General features: G+C 33.8%; 1 protein-coding gene across 2 annotated transcripts in view; it reads right to left on the bottom strand.

The window, feature by feature from the left end:
- pHCl-1 (pH-sensitive chloride channel 1) overlaps positions 1 to 19,765 on the bottom strand; it is a 319,881-nt gene that overhangs the window by 164,957 nt on the left and 135,159 nt on the right. For both annotated transcript variants that reach the window (XM_089632549.1, XM_089632548.1), the window contains exon 2: positions 4,162 to 4,339. The gene's annotated coding sequence lies outside the window, so the exon portion shown is untranslated. The remainder of the gene's footprint in view (positions 1 to 4,161; positions 4,340 to 19,765) is intronic.

The following is a 19,765-nucleotide window of genomic DNA, read 5'->3' as shown; positions in this document are numbered from 1 at the left end:
GCTGAAAAAGGGAGACGGGCCGATGACCTTTTCATATATAGGCCGAGGCGCGGTGTACAGTCAGTCAAAGGGGGAGTTTTGCTAGCGTATGACCGCCCAAATAGAAAGCGATCGGATGCAACCAGATAGAACAAAATGAATATCTTTCGTCTGTTATTTGACTTTTCTAATTTAATACTTTTCATCTATTGTTTGACTTTCTAAGTTACGAATTGGGATGCACAAAAACAAATCTAAAGTCGAAAGAGGGAGATGGTAATCTCCGAAATAAAACTACCAACCGAACAACTTTTCTCAACAGGTACCTTTCGAGAGGTAGGCAGCCTCTTTAAATTAAATGCAAAAATCAAACCAATTATCCGTTTATACCCACCTGAGAGGATAGGTATTCAGTAGGAGTTACCCATACCTAATACACGAGGATGCTAGTAACCTCATAAAATAATTACTAGAACCGAATATTAAAATACAGACAGTCCTCATCCTAAATTTGGCATTTCGAGTAGACCTTACATATATCTCACATGATAATTGGCTGAATGGGTAGGCACACAACCTATCGTTAAAAAGCAGGCTAAATGTCGACAAGATCGTCGTGTGTTATCTATGTATTGACCTAGAAAGGGATGTAAATCCCCGACGGCGAGGGAGTTACAACGTTTTCTAGAGGTGGCACGTAACTTAGGACCTTGCGTGTCACATTTTCGCGACTAGATTCGTGACAAGGGATGTCATGGTTTTCCCCTTCTACACTCAGTAAAGTAGATTTTCCTGGAGGTGTATGAGATTGGGGCAATTCTGAAATTGGTGATGAGACCTGGTTTTCTTTATTCTGGCGTGACGGTTGCCGATTTAGAACAAGGGGAGACCCGGCCGGTTGTGATATCCAGACACGCAGATATCGATCGCCTTGCTCAAATTATCATCCATCAGTTTTGTTTGGTAAGAGGAGGAGTCAATCTTAGCTTGAAAAAAATTCATTTCCTTTCCTCTCCTTCCCCTCCTAAAATATATACATGGATGGCGCCGACAACTAACACCATAAATTTATCGTATGTATATCACATATATAAAATCTAACACTTTATTATACTCACATTACCCTATGACAGGTAGAATCACGTAGCCAGTTTGAAGAGCAGGCGACTTCAGAAAAATAAGGTTTATGAAATGGCTTTAAAACACAGCAATAATGGATTCAACTCACTCTATCTCAAAAGAACCAAGGGATACCACACATACATAGATAACTAGGTTTCTAAACCGAGAAACAAAAAACCAACACAACGTTCGGTGAAGCCTTTTTATACTGAACCGTCACGTGAAATGAGTACGTTCAAAGTCGTACGTCACGTGGACAAACTAGGATGTACACACTTGAAGGGGTGTGTAATAAAGAGAGGAGCAAAGGCTTGTAGAGACGGCAGGGGAGGAATTTTCCATCCCTGCGAACACATATGCAAAGCCTTATGGAAAAGTTACCTATGGGACTTTAAAGAAATTTATCGTAGAAAAAAGAGAAGGAAAAGTTTGATGTAGAAAGGGCGGATCATTACAAGCTTTTACTGTTATTGGAAAAGCTTCTACAGGGATTTCCAATAAGAGCTATTTCGGTGCATGTTACTTTTGAAGCTCTAATTTTTTAACATTTGACAAGTAGAAACTACGCCATTAATAAAAATGGAACAATCCACGCTTCAACAACGCATTGAAATTATTGAAATTCACTTGAGTGCATCAAATGCAAATCATCTTGAGTGATGAGGCCAATTTCCACCTCGGTGGCTTCGTCAACAAGCAAAATTGTCGCATCTGGGGCTCGGAAAACCCAAGAGTTATTTTTGAAATGCCTCTTTATCCTCAATTTGTGACTGTTTGGTGCGGTTTATGGTCCGGCGGAGTCATTGAGAACAACAATTACTGCTTATTAACAGGTGAAAAAATAAAATTAGCAATAATTGTTGATTGAGGTACTAGTACATATTGAATCATTTGGCGGGTTGGAAATAAGCCGACATAGCTCAGTGGATACAGAGCACCTGACCGGACATCAGAAGGCACGGGTTCAATTTCCGTTGGCGGCATTTATTTTTACTCGGGAGATATTTTCAATTTGTATTGGTATTTCGGATGACTAATGATTGCTTATCCTTTATGCAATGCATAAAACCTTGTCTTATAAACGTAAGTTCATCATTAAAAAAATAATAATATTAATGGATTACTTTTCGAGTTTTGCGAGCGCAAACATACGCAGGCTGAATTTTCATATTTAAAGTTAAATAACCAGTTTAATTCAACCATTTGGAATGCATATTATAATATAAGACGATGTCCTGCCACAGACCGCCTTCTAAGTAGGGAAGTTAAAATTTGTGGTTGTATCTAGTTATGAGTGAGAAATCAGAAAAAAATAAACTTTAGATCTCGACAAAAGCGCCACCTAGCGGGTCCGAAACTATCCTACATTTCAAGCTGGAACCAACCATACACATTCACCAAATTTCAATGAAATCGGTTGGGCGGTTTAGGAGATTAGCGTGTTCGAATAATAGTGACATTTGATTTTTATATATTAAGATACGAAGAATTTAATTTAATTTAATTTAATTTAACGAAGACTCGTAAAAAATCACGGGCGTTATAATTGTAGGATTTGTGAGCTGAAAGTATTTAATTAAATGAATTACGTCATTTTTTCCTTTTTTATCGATTAGAAGTATTTTTTTTTATAAAACATTATTCGAAAATGTAAACCTCGCTGGAGCGTTAACCCATGCTGAGGCATACCTTTTATTACATTTAAAAATAATTGATTAACAATTCACAAAGTTTCATACATTTTTCTCAAGCCATGGTGGAACCTTTGGTTTCATAGTGTTGTACATCTTAATTCTGATGTGGTTAACTTATGGCTTTGAATATGAAGCGTGGTGTTTTTTCTTTCTAACACTTTTTAGATCAATTACTCACTATGAGAATAAGGGAGATGATTTCGAACAACTAGTACGGTCTTAAAATATTTAAAGTTATACCGTATTTTGGCCAGAACACAAATGCTAAATCAGTGTTTTATTTCATCTTTAAAATTTGTTTGCTGATGTTTTCTTTCGTGTTTTACTAATAAGTGTAGACAATATAATTATTCCAATAAAAGAGGGCAGGACAATACTCTTATGGTAACCCTCTCAATTGTATTCCATGTTAATGCGTTTTGATATTGTAATATGTCTGCATTATGTGAAGTGAATATATCACATTGAATACAATGCATTGCATTTCGTCTGAATTCCTGTAGCTTTATTATTCTTTTGCCACTTGTGTATCAAGTTTCCCTTGAGTTCTTGTTGCGGTTCTCGACTCCAGACGAAGTCAATATCTATACCACTTTACGAAACAAAGTAGATACTCATTCCAAAAGCAATGAAATATAAATGTTTACTCGGATTCAGTTTACTTTGACTGAAAGGGTTGGTGTCTCAAGAGGGTTGTTATATAGGGAGGTACAATAAAAGTTTTATAATATTCCTCCATCCGGCAATAAAATGGGTGATGTGTAAAGGGATGCCATGTAATCTGTGCTTCCTTATTGATACATCCTGTTTGAATGTACCAGTTGTTGGCAAAACCTTTAACGCTTGGCACGAAGTCGAATATTTTAATGCCATATACAGTGCCAAAGAATTTAAAATTATCTAAGAATATCTAGAAAGTTTACGCGTTGCGACGTAGTTAAATTCCGCTATATTTTTTTATTTATGTGTTTTTTTGTTCTTAAATATAAATACCTACCGCACAGTCTGGAACAAGTAAAGATCCCTTAACAATAATGAATCCATTATCAATAAATAAAAAATATTATCCCATCTTATCAATAAAACAAAAATATTATCACGTTCTCATTTCACGTTACATTCCATCCTCTCCCCCCACTCTCCACTAATCCTTAGGCATGCCCACAACCCCACTTCCAGTAATACATTTAGTAATGTTAAGTTAGTATATATTTTCCCTGAGGAAGGAACGGCTGTTCCGAAACCGGTCGACATTTATTATAAAAAAATAGTGGTTCAAACAAAGCTACCTAGTTTCATTAATTAATAAAAAGATAATCATAAACCATGTAGATTGCAAGCATAAATATAATTGTGTTTCACTTACCTCGCAGGGTTGTTCGTGTTTACACAGCTTAGATGATTATTTGTTGAACTTTACTCGATTAAAAAAGGGTTTAAAATGAATACTTAATTAAACAAGCAATTCTTCTACAATAACTGTTTCGTACTTTATGACAAAGATGTCACTTTTCGATCGTTGATATTTTAATCCTCCCAAAGATCTGAAACAAACAAAAATTATAACAGTTAGTAAAATTGTTATGTTTTGAATAAAATTCATAAATGCATGTTACAAAATATGACGGTTGTTGACGCAACCATATGCATTCTTAACATAAGTTCATAAATTTCTACACCCAATTTCTTGTTAGCCTATTGCCTGTCCCTGTCTGACAGTGTGGAGTACCTATATCAATAACATTGCAATAATTTTACTATACATCACCGGTCTGTTAAGAAAACGGTGCAGTGAACATGTTCCTTCAGTGCATTAAATGCGAGACTATTATGAATGCTTGTAATATCGCAACAATCAAGGCAATAATATCGATCGAAAAGACCAAGGCTAAGTCGAAATCCCATTTCCACTGTTAACCACAGCTTTCCAATAGTTTTACAAATATTGAATACCGCACAAAAGTCCCAACCGTCTGATGCCAGTAAGACTATGGCATCCCCAATTGGGGTGTGCTGTGAGGCTGAAGGAAGCGTGAAGTGGAAGGAGATGGGGTAGAGAAAGGTGGGGGAGTGCTTGACTATTCACATCTTGTAAAATAATATAATTTCATCAAATAAAATTTACTTACGTCCGCCGGAACCCACATTTGAACCCACGACCTTCGAATTACTAGTCGAGATGTTATTTTAATTTTAAAATATACATATATTCTTTTAATTTTAAAACAGTTACGTTGTTATAAAAATTTCACCCACAAACAATGTACATCGTTCACTGTTCAAAAGATTTTACAGTTTCAGACAAAATTTACAATTCAACTAATAATTCAGAGTTAGGTACTAAAAAAAATAATATTAACTAAGGAAGTTCTTACTTACTGCAATTTCATTAAAACGTCATAAAGACGTTGTATCTTGCTTTTTTGCACACGAAAAAGTATATGTCAAGGCGTAAGAAATCCAATAAAAACAGCATCAATTTGTCATAATGGCCCCAAATAAAACATCAATACCCCTAAAGAAAAAAATTTAAACCTACATACTATGTTAGATACATATACGCAAAAATGAAAAAACAGGTATAATCTATTTTTTTATAACCGTGTAATATTTTTTACAGCTATAATTGTAAAATATCCCACTGTGCGGAAAAGGTACTGATGTCATAAATATGATATTATCAATCGATACTTTCAAATCATTTTAATTACTTAGTATAATTTCGTTAAAACATCGTTAACACGTTTTTTCTTGTTTTCTCTATACGGAAAAGTATATATCGATACTTCAAGAAAATTGTCATAATAGACCCAAATAAAACAGAAAAAATATTTCACGTTTCATGTTATAATCGGAAAATTCTTAATTTTTAGTTAGAAAATATCGCAATATTGCGAGTTGCAAAACCTACCATTTGTACCAACGCGGCTGAAAGTTTGCTATAAATTGTGTCACCCTATTTTCTCGTTCATATTTATTTAGGTGGTGACAGCGCTGGAGGCAAGTATGTTACATCCACCCCTTTTTATAGAGATTGATTGACCGGTTAACTTGAAATGGTTGGTTCAGACATTTATCAATCAATTTCATGCACTTACGAATATGCTTGTGAAATTTAACTGCAATTAAAATCGTTGTTTTCTTTTTAAAAATCAATTGACTTCAAAAACTACCACACAGAAGAGTGATCACACGTTAATTGAAATTATTTTAAAGTATGAACTAATAAGAGCATATTTTTAATAATATCAGTACCTACACCGCACAATGGGATATTTAACGATTATAGCTGTAAAAAAATATTATATGATTATAAAAAAAAATTATACGCGTTTTTAAAATACATGTTATTTCATTTATGCGTATGTATCTAACATGGCAGGTTAAGATTATTTTACATTATAGGATATATGAATTAAATCACAATAAAGCTGTGATTAAAATGTAAATGAAAATATAAAATATACTGGAGTAAAATGAATTCAACAGTAAGTTATTATTTTCTATGAATTTTTTTTCTCATTATTTTATACTTTTTAATATAAAATAATAATATTTATGTGCATTTTTTTCTTTGCCTTTTCACGTATATTTTGTTCTAGAGTTTGTTAATTTTTTTTTGCTGTCCTGAAAAGTTTCTGAAAACACTATTTTCCTACGTTTCTTCGGCCTTTTTACACGAGTGTTATTCTTAAAAGGTGTAACACGATGTATTATTACATAAATAATAAAATTGTATCGTTTATATGTTATTTGTATCATATTAAGTTTGATGAAAAAAGAAAATAGTTCTCAGAAAATATTATTAAGTTCATAAAAAATTCTGGGGTTTAGAATTACAGGGGTCCATTTACAACTACATAGTTTTGATATAAACGCAAATAAAGATTTAAATACTCATACTCCCTGTATCTCTTAACCGGCTAGATAGAGCTTTGTGTCACTAATAAATATGACTTTAACATTACCGAAACCGAGCTTAACTCAATGCACCATTTTTGTAGCTAGGCCTCTGTGATTCCAAGCCCCCGAATTATGCTTTATCATTGGCAACATCGAATCATCATTAGATAAAAAACTAAAATTAAAATTATATTATTACTATACACCACATTAATGCATCTTATAATACTTACGTAATGAAATACTTAATAAAAAGGTATCGCACTAGGGATGAGTAGTTCACGAGCGAGCCGTAAACCGTCTCAATTGAACGGTTACTCTTTTATCAGGAGATATTTAAAAAAAAATAAAGTGTGACTTCACCTACTAACTACCTAGTATCTTATTTTTCTCGTGGTACGAGGCGGCGTACCGGTACCAAGAGTCATACGAATATTCATACACTGGGAGCGAACTCACGTTCAATTAAGCCGTCGTTCAATTGAGTCGACTCTTTAAGCCTTACGAAAATATCAAGCTGGTACAGTGGCTCCCGCTGTTAACAAAATGAGCCATGACCCAATGATATATAGCACATACTTGTTCTTTGTAAAAAGGTTGATTTTAGAAACGCTAAGATCTAATCAATGATTTAATGTGAACATGTTTAATATATTCTTATATAATGATGGTAATTAATAATTTTTACTAACATTTATTTGCAAATTTTAAATTAAAATTACTCTGGTTTCACTGATAACAATCGTTTGATATTTTAGTCTAATATTCTAAAGCATGCTTTTCTGTTAGTACTTTGTCGCGAAGATAAACTATTTTATAAGTTAGCATAACTTGAATCATAAACCTCTATGCACCCTTTAACTGTTTAATTAAATTGTTATGGCATATTCTGGAATTTAACCGCCCGAGACAGCACACTTAAATTAATATTTCTTGATGGGAATGCCTACCTACTTACAACGAAAAAGTATAATTTGTTTAGTCTAATTAATTAACAATTTTTTTTCTTGTAATGTTTTCATTACATATTTAGGAATCTGTGTAAATAATGGACACACCCTACCTCCTGAGCACCTTTATTATACCCTATACGACATATACATGTATTCACACATTCAATGTGCGGCCCTTCATACAAAACTTAAATTTGGATTTGAGGACAAAATACTTAACCAAACTGAAACGTATTTTTTTAATTAAAAGTATAGCATACAATGAATATGTTTTAAATTATAAAATTTAGGCCAATTTAAATTATTATTATTTCAAGTTTATACAACAGATAAACAACCCTCATTGACTGCATAAGCGATGTACGGTAACCGGATAAATCATCACATCTTTAAAAAGTTACATAAAGTGATGGAAAGTGATGAAAAAAAAACTTTATTAACTGGGTTATGTCGGTTAGGTTAGGTTAGGTTAAAAAAATTCTTTCATCGTTTCTAATGACTTTATATCACTTTTTAAAAGTGTGTTGAATTGTCACTGTGTTGAGTTATCATGGAACCGGAATGTATATATCTTATGTATCTTTCAGTCTTTCTTTTTGTGTCAGTTTCTATTTCACGTTTTTAGTATATATTGCCGCTAACATCACTTACTTCGCGTTGCTGCCAGTGTTCAAATCCCGAAACGTCCATAGGAAAACCAAATTAACCCTGTATAAAACAATTATTAGAACGGTCTTGGCCTATGGATGTGAGGCGGGAACGCTGACAGCAAAGTCTGCGGAACGGCTGGACACCTTCGAAAGAAAGGTACTTCGAAGAATCTTAGGAGCGGTGCGAGAGGGAGAGGCATGGAGAATCCGCCACAATAAGGAGCTATATGACATTTACCAAGCTCCCAGACTCTCTACTCATTTACGGCTCCAAAGACTAAGATGGGCCGGACATGTGCACCGAATGCCAAGCACACGTGTACCAAAGAAGGTTCTAACAGGACACCCGGGAGGCAAACGAAAGGCGGGCAGACCTAGGCTGAGATGGGAGGACGATGTCAGGAAAGATGCCAGAGGACTACTCCATGTTGCAAATTGGAAGACGACGGCCGAGGACAGAGGGCGGTGGAGGCTCATGTTAAAGGAGGCCAAGGCTCGAAATGGGCTGTAGCGTCATTGAAGAAGAATAAGTAAATATTCCACGTTTTTTAGTGAGACCGTTTTTATTTATTTTATACAGCGGAGACGGTTTACATGTAGTTCCCATGAATACTTAGGCCATAGGCCCATTGTGTTATCTTCCATTTTACTTCATTCATTTAACAGTAATCCGGTCCTTTTAATGAAGTTCACCAGGGTTGTCATTGGATATGTGGCTACGTTTTCTGGTTCTACAATGTGTCTTTCCATGTATCTGAGCCTTGTTCCCAACATAGCGGGATATTGGCACCAAAGGTGAATTGGAGTCTAGTAAGACAGTTAGTATTTCGGCCTCAAATCCAAAAATTCAAATTTAATTTTTCTATCAAAAGGTCGCGCGACCCTTCCTCTTAAAAGCCTCTTAAAGTATCTTTTGTGTAAAATTCAGAACTCCGCAAACTGCCAGGAATAGACCAATTTATTGTACATAAAAATTATCATTTATTGTCCATTTATTAACGCGTCGTCTACAAAATTAATAAAGAATCGATTCATGGCAATTAGTTCATATCTAAGTCTTTACGAGGGAAACGATCGCCATTTCGCCATTCCGAACGAATTTCTCTCTGTAGATGCTAGGAATTTTAATTATGTTGCCAAAAGCGTTCAACCCTTATCAACATCAATGTGGACAAAGATAATGCTTTTATTAATAAAGTCATTTGTTGTAATAAACTTCTGATACCGAGATGTAATTAAATGAGAGGGATATGGGTTGGTTCAAAATTTCCTTTTTCTTTTAGGAATAACCTAATGAGTGTAATATTTAATATAACGAAAATTTAAAACAGAAAAATCAGGATATTCTTCTTGCCGGAGCGCTGCTTTACCAACTAAGCTAATACGACCCTATTTCATATTTAACTATATCATACTTCAAATAAAAACTACCAACATTGCCTTCATATCCTAAACGCATATTTTATGGGCTGATGAACGCAAGATTCATCTCTAAATAAATACAATCTAGATTGTGTCTTGGATTAGTTTAATATCCTAAGAATTGAAACCAGGACCTTCACCTTGCCGGAGCTTTGCTCTACCAACTTTTTTTATTTTTTTATTTTTTATTATTTATTGAGTTAGTTTATACATTTGAATATAAACAAGATCATATTTCATTTGTAATTTTACATATTTTTACAATAAATATAAAATTTCTTTTTAAATACATTCATTCTTCCTTCATTCTTCAGACTTTCAGGCATTTCATCATAAATTTTTAGTCCTTTGTACATTAGGCAGTTCTGTGATTTTGTTTTTTTCATATGTGGCAATCTAATCCTATTTACATTTCTGGTTTCGTAATTATAAACATCTCTATTAAAAACAATTTCATCCTTAAAATATTTTGGCATTTGGTTGTTCATGATTTTATGTACAAAAATTAACACATTAAATAATAGTCTCTTTTTTATAGAAATCCCATTTAGCTGTTCTCTCATTTGATCTATGCTTGCGTATTTTCCTTTTCCTAGTATACATCTCATAGCTCTATTCTGTATAACATCTAGCTTGTTCAAGTTTCCTTCATTGGCCAAATACAACATAGTAGAGCAATAATCTAAATGTGGAGCAACTATAGTTTTATAAATCAGCTCTGTAGTGTTTCCATTTAGTTTATTTCATAATCTTCTAAGAAAATTGACTTTTTTAGATACCTTCTTTAGCACATGTTCAAAATTTGCTGCGAAAGTTAGTTTTGAATCTAGTATCACACCCAGGTACTTAATTTCATTTACTTTTTCAATTTTTTCGTCATTAATTGTCAATTTTAACTCTGTGTTATGCGTTTTGTTGCCTATTTCCATATATTTTGTTTTCCATATATTATTCCATATACTATTTCATACGAACTATCAACATTACCATCATTTTAAACTCCAACTAAATGCAATCTGGATAGTGTCTTGGATTAATATATCCTAAGAATTGAAACCAGGACCTTCGTCTTGCCGGTGCGCTACTCTTCCAACTGAGCTAATCCAACCCTATTTTCTTTTGTCTTCGGATAATATTGGTAGCTCTTATTCGAAGAATGATACAGTTTAATATGACCGAAGGAAATAGTCGGATTAGTTCAGCTGGTAGAGCAGCGCCCCAGCAAGGGAAGGGTCCTGGGTTCAAGTCCTTGATGCGACCGTATCTTTTTCCGATTTTTCTGTTTTAAATTTTCGTTTGAGAATCGCTAATATTATCTTCAATAAAAAATCTATTTACCACGTTATCTATTTAAGAGAACTACATATTTTTGTACTGTGTCTGTTTTACTTACATATCACTAGGCCCGTACCAAAACAGGCTTACAAACATTTCATTTAACTTTTATCGATCAATAACATTACAAATTATCAAGCAAAAATATTTGAAAAATGTTAAGATAATTGTTTAGATAATTGATAATAAATTGCGTATTGGCTAAAAATCGCAGACCCCTGAAGAATCACGAAATCTGACTTTCCTTGTCAAGATTAAACATAATAAATTTGAACAAAAGAAATACACATTCATATTTATAATGAAATTTTTTTTAAGGTTAAACATGTTATTTTACATGTAGGTACCTACTTTGTCGCTTGTCTGAATCTTGACAAATTAATTCTAATTTTGAAAATGCCACTTAAAATATACCTATTTTATAAGTAGGTACTTTATTGCTTGTCTGAATTCTTCACCAAACTAATTACAATTTTGAAAAATGACAAAAATCCTTTGAAAATTTCAGGTCATTGAACGAGAGTTACAATCACAGAATTATCCGAATCATTAATTAATCCGAAATTATTATTTTTGATCATGATTGTAAATGAATTATTTAAAACTGAATGAAATCGAATTAACACGATGCCAATAGATTGGAACACGTAGCTGTCACGTTCTAATGTTTTAAATTGTAGAAAATTACCAAAGGTTGAAATCAGAAAAAAATTATCAACTGAATTTCGGACTTTAGAAAAACACATCCTCGAAAGCAGTACAGTAGTAGGTATCAAAATATGATGTCTGATGGTCCTCAGAAAAAGGGTATAAAATTGTTACAAGGAACATAGAAAAATAACCCATTGTGATACTTTTCAAAGATGGAAAAATGATGACCCTTTTCTGAATCTCTCTGATCCCTGTCAAGAAATGTAGGTCAGAAGATCTAATGTAACATATGGACATATATTTATCACATCTCGTCAGAAGAAACTCTTCACCTCACACCAAAGCAATGAAAAACCGCGGGTCACCTCAACCCGATGTAGGCACTTTCTCCCTGGTCGTAAAGTGTGCAAGCAGTAAGAAAATTTTAATGTCACCGTCATAATTATTTCAAATTAATGCTTGGTTTAGTACCTTCAGGCGTTGGCGCCAAATTTTCCTCACACCCCAGGTTGGGGCTGCACATTTCACATAACCAGTAGTTAACCTAAAATATGTGGCACTAGTTCATACAAAATTTGCATCAATTTATTTATTTTACATTGCTAGTTTTTCCTGTTTATTTATACTATAACTGTTGATGCCCACACTCATGATAAAGTCAAGTGCTATTGATTTATTCACAAATGGACCCATAACACCTCAATCTGTGTAATTATGTTAGTACAGTAAAGTTCCACGATTAATTTCGTTGATTCATTTCATTCATTCCATAAAACGAGTTAACCCAGATTAAGGGCATTTTTACACTCGCACTCTAAAATAATTTCGAAAACACTTAAAAAATATTAATAAATTTAAGAACTTCCTTTTTCTTTTGGCGCTAATAATATCGAAAAGAGAATTTGATAATATGTTTAAAATAAGTAGAATATGATATGTACGTATAAAATCCTCAAACTCACAGAAATAACTTCCTTCTACGATACTTGTTTGTTCCTGTACTATCTATAGCCACATAGATTCTATTATTATTATTTATTTTTCGGAATAACTTTATTGAGTAAAACCTCAAATTGTCATATTTAATTATTGAAGACAATATTAGCGATTTCTAAACGAAAATCTGAAACAGAAAAATCACAAAAGGATACGGTCACATCTAGGACTCGAACCCAGGACCCTTGTCTTTCCGGGACACCGGTCCACGGACACCGGACACGGGTCCTGGGTTCGAGTCCTAGATGTGACCGTATCCTTTTCTGATTTTTCTGTTTCAGATTTTCGTTTAGAAATCGCTAATATTGTCTTCAATAATTAACTATTATTATTAACTTATCACTGACAACATCGGCCAAACCGAATTTTTTTTTTTTTTTAATGTTAATACTTTATTTGCATGTCTCTAAATTTAAGCCACAGTTGCAAGTATGTATATCATTAAGTCAGTAGTTAGTCTTAAGTCACTGTATATAATTCTTGGATGCAAGTCACTAGTTTTAAGTTAGTAGTTAAAAGCCTTAACCGTAAGTTACTAGATATAAGTCTTCGATGAAAGTCACTAGTTATTATTATGAATCTTCGTTGCAAGCCAGTAATATTTATAATGCCAATATGAATTAGCCAATTATAATTATTGTTAGATAAACGAAACGAAATGCATGTATTTACGTAAAACGCTTATCATCAGTCCCTTTCTATTCAAATTTCCAACAGTTGGACTACATAGTCCCCCATTGAAGACTTGTGTAAAATGGGTGGAGAATGAGGAGGTCGTACCCCTTAAAAAATATATTTTTTTAAATTTTGTTACACAACATATTCAAAGCTTTTTTAAAATTCTTTTCAAACCTCTACAATATTTTGCACTCCTGGTCTTAGACCAAGGCTGCCCAACCTTTTTAACAGTTGGGCGAAATTGACGATTTTGAATCACTGGCGGGCCACTGAATACCTGACGGTTCCTATTTCCATGGGGGGAGGGGGGGGGGGGTTGTTAGAGAATTTCTTTAAAACATAATTCCCCACAAAATGAGTGCTCCCCACAAAACATTTTAAATCCATGGGGGGGGGTTGTTACTTCCGCGCACCCAAAAACATCATATGTGATTCTCCACAACAATTTTTTGAATAGCCTTCGAGTAGCCTAAATAGCGATAAATCGCCTTCGTTGGCAACACTGGTGACCGCGCCCAAGCTGGGTTGTTTGTTTTACCGCGGGCCCGCGACACATTTTCAAATTGGCTGATTGGCCCGTTTTTTGAAAATGGTTCACGCGGGCCACTTATAATTCGTTTGCGGGCCACATTGTGGCCCGCGGGCCTGGGGTTGGGCAGCCTTGTCTTAGACTAAATTTGCATTTTTGACTCAATAATGCAGACATATTGAAAACGTTATTAAATACCTGCTCAGAAACTTCTCACTTCTTCATCACTTGTCCGAAAGAACTTTACAAAATTTGAAGCTGGAAACTACAAACACTTTATTTTCTTTCCAGAATTGATACTTAGAACCAAATTATCTCAGAACGCCTTTTTGACTTTGTCAAACCGTGCGGTCTCTTTTCCTAAAGCCAAATAGCACACAGCTCTTTCACGAGTATCAACTTAGCTGTACAATAAAATAAATACAAATGGATTGTTTTCAATATTGATAAACAATCATATTAAGTTATTTAAATCGTTAATTTATTTACAACCTGTACGATGACAACGTACTTACCATTCGATATGTCTTAAATAGAAAACGTAGCAAATGGAAAAGTTCCACTATATTGTACTTCCATTTTATATCGAAACATTAATTGGATTCAAAGTGCAACAATGTAATCTCTGGATCCCTTCCAACAGATAAAAAGAAACCTTTCCACCCCACGCAAGGAGTCTGGAAGAGGATGCTATTTTATATAATCTTTAATCTGCAAACTGTGCAATAAAATGATTACTTTTCCCGTGTAGATTAAAGTATTCAGAGTTTCCAGCATCACAAATGCGATCTCCTGGGATGACCCTCGCTAGAAGGAGTATGTGATAAGGTCCGTGTGGAACATCTTCCTATCCGCGTCTTCCCTTGGAAATCTTCTTAAGTTATTCCTCTAGGGGGATGTTAAACAGAACACCGCAGGCTAGATGGGAACGTCAAGGAGGAACTTAACGTGGAAGAGATACAAAGATATAGAAAACGGGATCAGCGTATGTTTGCTGTTTAAACTTGCTGTAAAAATAATGAGAGGTGTAGGAACCGAATTCTGCCTTGTGTAACATACATACTTTAAATGATAATATGATATGAGATTTTCACTGCCAAAAGTATTATCGTGATTAATCTAAGGGTTTACCTTGTTGCGCTTCCTCCTTTTTATCCAACGCCTCGGACAGCATTACAGTGACCATCATCAGGACAGATTATGTGGATTGAAGTAAAGTGTGTGTTTATGTATGTAAAATTGATACCTTACTGCGCACTGTTATCCTCTTTACACTATATGGTCGGGCAATTTACCGCCAAATTGGGGGCGAAGCAGGTGTTTTTTTTAAATTTTAGCGCCAAAATTAGACTTTCCGCAAAATAGTCATATCTTATGATTTATTTGATATTTTTCGATGAAACTTTCATTTTTTTACTTTAAAAAGATGTCTTTATTTATTTACTTAGCAATGTATGTGTAATTACATTTTATATGAACAAAAACTTTCTACTTTCTTAGGAATCATAGAAAAAACAGTATTTCACAATCGAAATAACAAATTGAAATTTATTCATACAAAATTACAAGATTATTTAGAAATTTTCAATACATATAAAAAAAAACTATAACCTAATAGTGCTTCAATGTGTGATAGCGTTCGAAACACTTTCCTTTATGCAGGGGCACATTGCAAAACTTGCACATGTACCGCGTTTCACTGCGTAGTTTGTGAGCGGAACATACGCGACAACGATTTTATTTTTTTTATTATTTTTTGTTGTGTTTCAAACTCATTGTATTGACAGGTAGATAGATCGGGTACCACCGAGAATAGAAAACACATGACCCCGCACCCATTTAGAACCCCTTGTTTACAAGTTTCTCGATCCTTACGGCTTTGCGCAACGAAACGAGTAAACTCGTTTCCCGCGTCTTACTGTAAAAGGCGTATGAGGAGTTTTCTCGTTTCCCGCAAATAATGTGTTAAGGTCGGTATTTTAGTAAAATAATTATTTAAATAAATGTGGTTTTTGGCGCTTAGTTTTGGTGTAGACGTCGAGTACTGGATATCAAAAACTCTTAAGATTAGCCTTGTTATATTATTAAGCTTACTCGTTTAAAGCTAATCGATACTAATGGGTAAAATAATTATTTAAATCGGGTAACATAGCAGGGCTACTATGAAAATCTTCACGTTCACACAAATCTTCTAGATATTCGCAAGTAGTTTGGGGTTTCGGTAGACCAGAATATTTCATCGTTGTCAATCAATGGTATAACTTATATAGTGGTGTACATTGTCATGATCGACTATTTAAGTAAAAGACACGCTTTAATTTTACAAAAATATTTCAAGTACCTACTTTCAACATGGTTCGAATCCAAATGTAGTCGGTTTTTAAATTGGGAACATTTCGTATCGTATCAAAATAATAGTATATGCTTTGTATATCTGGATATATGTATGTATGTCTGAGATATCAATTCACAATTGCATCGCAATGTATATATTATATCTACCATCATATCCCACATCATAATATAACGAAGATATAAATTAGCCCAATAATATTGGTCAATATCTCAATGCATAATATGATTCTATTTCCCATTGATATTGCTTGGTACCTAATCTCCAGGGATTGTGTATTATGTTAACATGGTAAGATAATGTATCGGAATACCTGGGATTTATTGGACACTTGACAGGTACCGTATATTACTTATCTGGCAACATTATCGGGATTATCATCAGCATCATAACATTTTATGATAAGTAATAAAGCAAAGAAATGTATGGGAAATTCTCTTAGGGTTATTATTTTACAACTTTTCCATACAAAGATAATGTTTTCGTGCGTGTAAGTTCCAAATAGTTTTTCCGGAAAATCGCTAAAGTAGTATGTGTACCGTATAATGCACGTGTACCATTCATGAAAAAAAGAGCATATGAGCCAATACATTGCAAAAACAGCATATAAGCCAATACATTGCAAAAACAGCATATAAGCCAATACATTGAAAAACCAGCATATAGGCCGATACATTGCAAAAACAGAATATAATCCAATACATTGCAAAAGCGATACAGAAAAGTATAGTAATAATATATACACGAAGTTATACAAAGTTTAAGGTTAAATAATACTTCGTGCTTAAATTCGTTGCAAGGGAATGTAGAAAATATCCACATTTCCTGGGTGGAAGTTAATTAACGTCTTCCCATAATTAAGTTAGCTCTGCAACTAGAAAGAATCAAAAACCTGTGTTGGCAGCCTTGCGTGAAATTATCCTGGATATAGAATCCTATTGTAGCCAGAATCACTCAATTTTATATTAATCAAGAGTCCCACTCTCTGAAGTCACTGGGTCTTTGTCACTTTTATTTGAAGAATCTTGTGATATGAGAAGAAATGGGATAGTACCCCCTAATTGGCTATTACAGTTACCCACATAAATCTATAAAATAATAATTCGTTATTAACGAGAATGGAACAAAAATACGTAAATTCAACTTCAAGGATAAATATAATCTGCGATCAATAAAACCAAAATTTATGTTTATTGCTTTGATGTGTTAAAATATTATTTTGATGCGATGTTTTTTGCTCCTTACCCAACGTATAAAACTGAATCCTCATCGAAACACCTTGAAGATGTTATTGAATAAGTTTTGGATAAATTTTTTGTCACTTTGAATTCTTCCACAACTAAAAAAAATTATTATATTTGAAGAATTTAAAATATAACAAAAAAAACATTTTCTATTTTCTTGATAAAAAATGTACTGGCGAATAAAGCTTAAGGAATAGTGGATAGAAAAAATAAATGGATTTACAACTTCCAGACGTGCAGCCCTTAGGGAATTAAATTTCATCGGTTAGAAGGCAAACAATTTAATACAGCCTCGAGGTAGGAAAACTCTTTTGAAAATCCTTTAAGAAATATGATACGATACGATTGTACCAACCCAACCAGGAGCACTCCTGTTTCGGTGAGACCGGTACATCAAGGGGAACTGATTTGTTAGGACTTGGAATACGTGCTCTAAGTAGAGGAAGGATGTTGGAGTTCATTCGAACGGTATACTTGGCAACCTAAAAAGCCGATTGGAATTTGGGATGGGAAAGAATAAAGGAATTGATAGAGCGTTGTTTTCTTCTAATCGATGTCTTCCTTCTTGTTGCCTCTTCTTGTTTATTTTTATGACGACCTCCGTAGTCAAGGGGTAAGGCTCTCGACTAGCAAACTGGAGGTCGCGGATTCAAATCCCGGCGTGCGCATTAAATTGTATCTGTTTAATTCGTGTTTTTTCAAAAAAAATACATTTAAAATAATATATAGTATTTTGCAGCACGTTTCAAAGTGCAAGATACTCTTAGTATCGCCCTGGTGTAAGACCACCATTCAGAAATGAAACATTGCTAGAAATGTCTTTGGCCGTGTTTGGTGACCAGATCTGAAGAGCTAGGTAATTCCCCACCTCCCCCTTCCCATATATTTCCCCTCCTCACTAGTTTTAGTCTCACAACGTATCACAATTGGGGATGCCATAGTCTTACTGGCTCTTGGCGGTTGGCAGCAGTTGCAATTCTTGTACTATTTCACATAATTTTTCTTCTTCTTCGTTTCTCTTCTTGGCTCTTGGTATGACATTATACAATCCTTATACGTATTATATTATTTAAAAAAATTATGTTTAAATTTGTTTATATTTTCTACAAGGTAAATTAAATTATGCCACTCATATTCGTCGTTTATCGTTGGTTTGGATATAAAATTTGTTTAAAATAAAAAATTACAATACGTACCTACGTCATGCGTCAGTTCCATTCTTTTTTAAACGTTGACAATTTTTTTGAAAATATTTCTGTTATAAAACAAGTAAAGTATAGTTATATTATACATGTAAAAATATCTACCATCTAGATTCTAGAGACATTTAAAGGCTACATCTAATACTTGCCTTAGAATAGTCACGTTTTAATATAATATTTGTTTCTCCGGGAAACTCTGCGGGAGGACAGACATGTTCTGACCTATATATTTTTATGGTCGATAAATACCCACGAAACATAAATATAAAAATAGATTTTGTTTTCATAACAAGACCGTTAACTCTAACGCAAATAATCTAGGTATTTTAACGGTGTAATAACGACTCAAGGGGTACATCGTGAAACTTATAAAATAGGAAATAACATATTTTATATGAAAACCAAGGGCTTATAAAGAAAATTTACTATCCATGATTTGATTACCAAAACATAATACCATCAAAGAGGTGCTTAACGTATAACGAACCATAAAAAAAATTCGATGATCGGAATTCATTCAGTCTATGAATGTGTATTCTTGTCCATTGTTTTGTATTTGAATTGCTATTTATTTATTTGAAAGAAGGAATAAACCGTGTGTAAGGATTTGTACGAATGAAATACACAATTTATCGGTAGAAATAAATCCAAGAACGTTGGTTCCTCGAAACAAAGCACTTTCCAATAAAACAATGCAAGCACTTCTCGTAAGTACATTATTGTTTTCATATGAGAAAAACTGTTAAAAAAGAGAAAGCACTATACCTAACCGTTGATAAAAGACAATATCCCGTCTTACTTATAAGATTCCTCTGCGCCGGTTATACGTAGACATAAGACCAGTTTAAGGCCGTTTTTATGCATAATGCTAATAGGTCAAGTTTTCACTATTCCCATTTCACTATGCTTACGCAGCGACTGTGAGTAACGGATATTATTATTATGTAGGAGAAGCTCATTATACCTTAAATATACATGCAACGTTTTTTTATTCATTTTAAAATTAGAAGATTCTCTAAAAAACAAATTTAAAAATACAATCATTTACTACTTG

This window comes from Hesperophylax consimilis, chromosome 6 (genome assembly GCF_061612785.1).
Source record: "Hesperophylax consimilis isolate HC1 chromosome 6, BYU_Hcon_1.0, whole genome shotgun sequence".
NCBI classification, from domain to species: Eukaryota; Metazoa; Arthropoda; class Insecta; order Trichoptera; family Limnephilidae; genus Hesperophylax; species Hesperophylax consimilis.
Note: the sequence above shows the minus strand (reverse complement) of the source record. Positions and strands in the feature narration are given on the sequence as shown.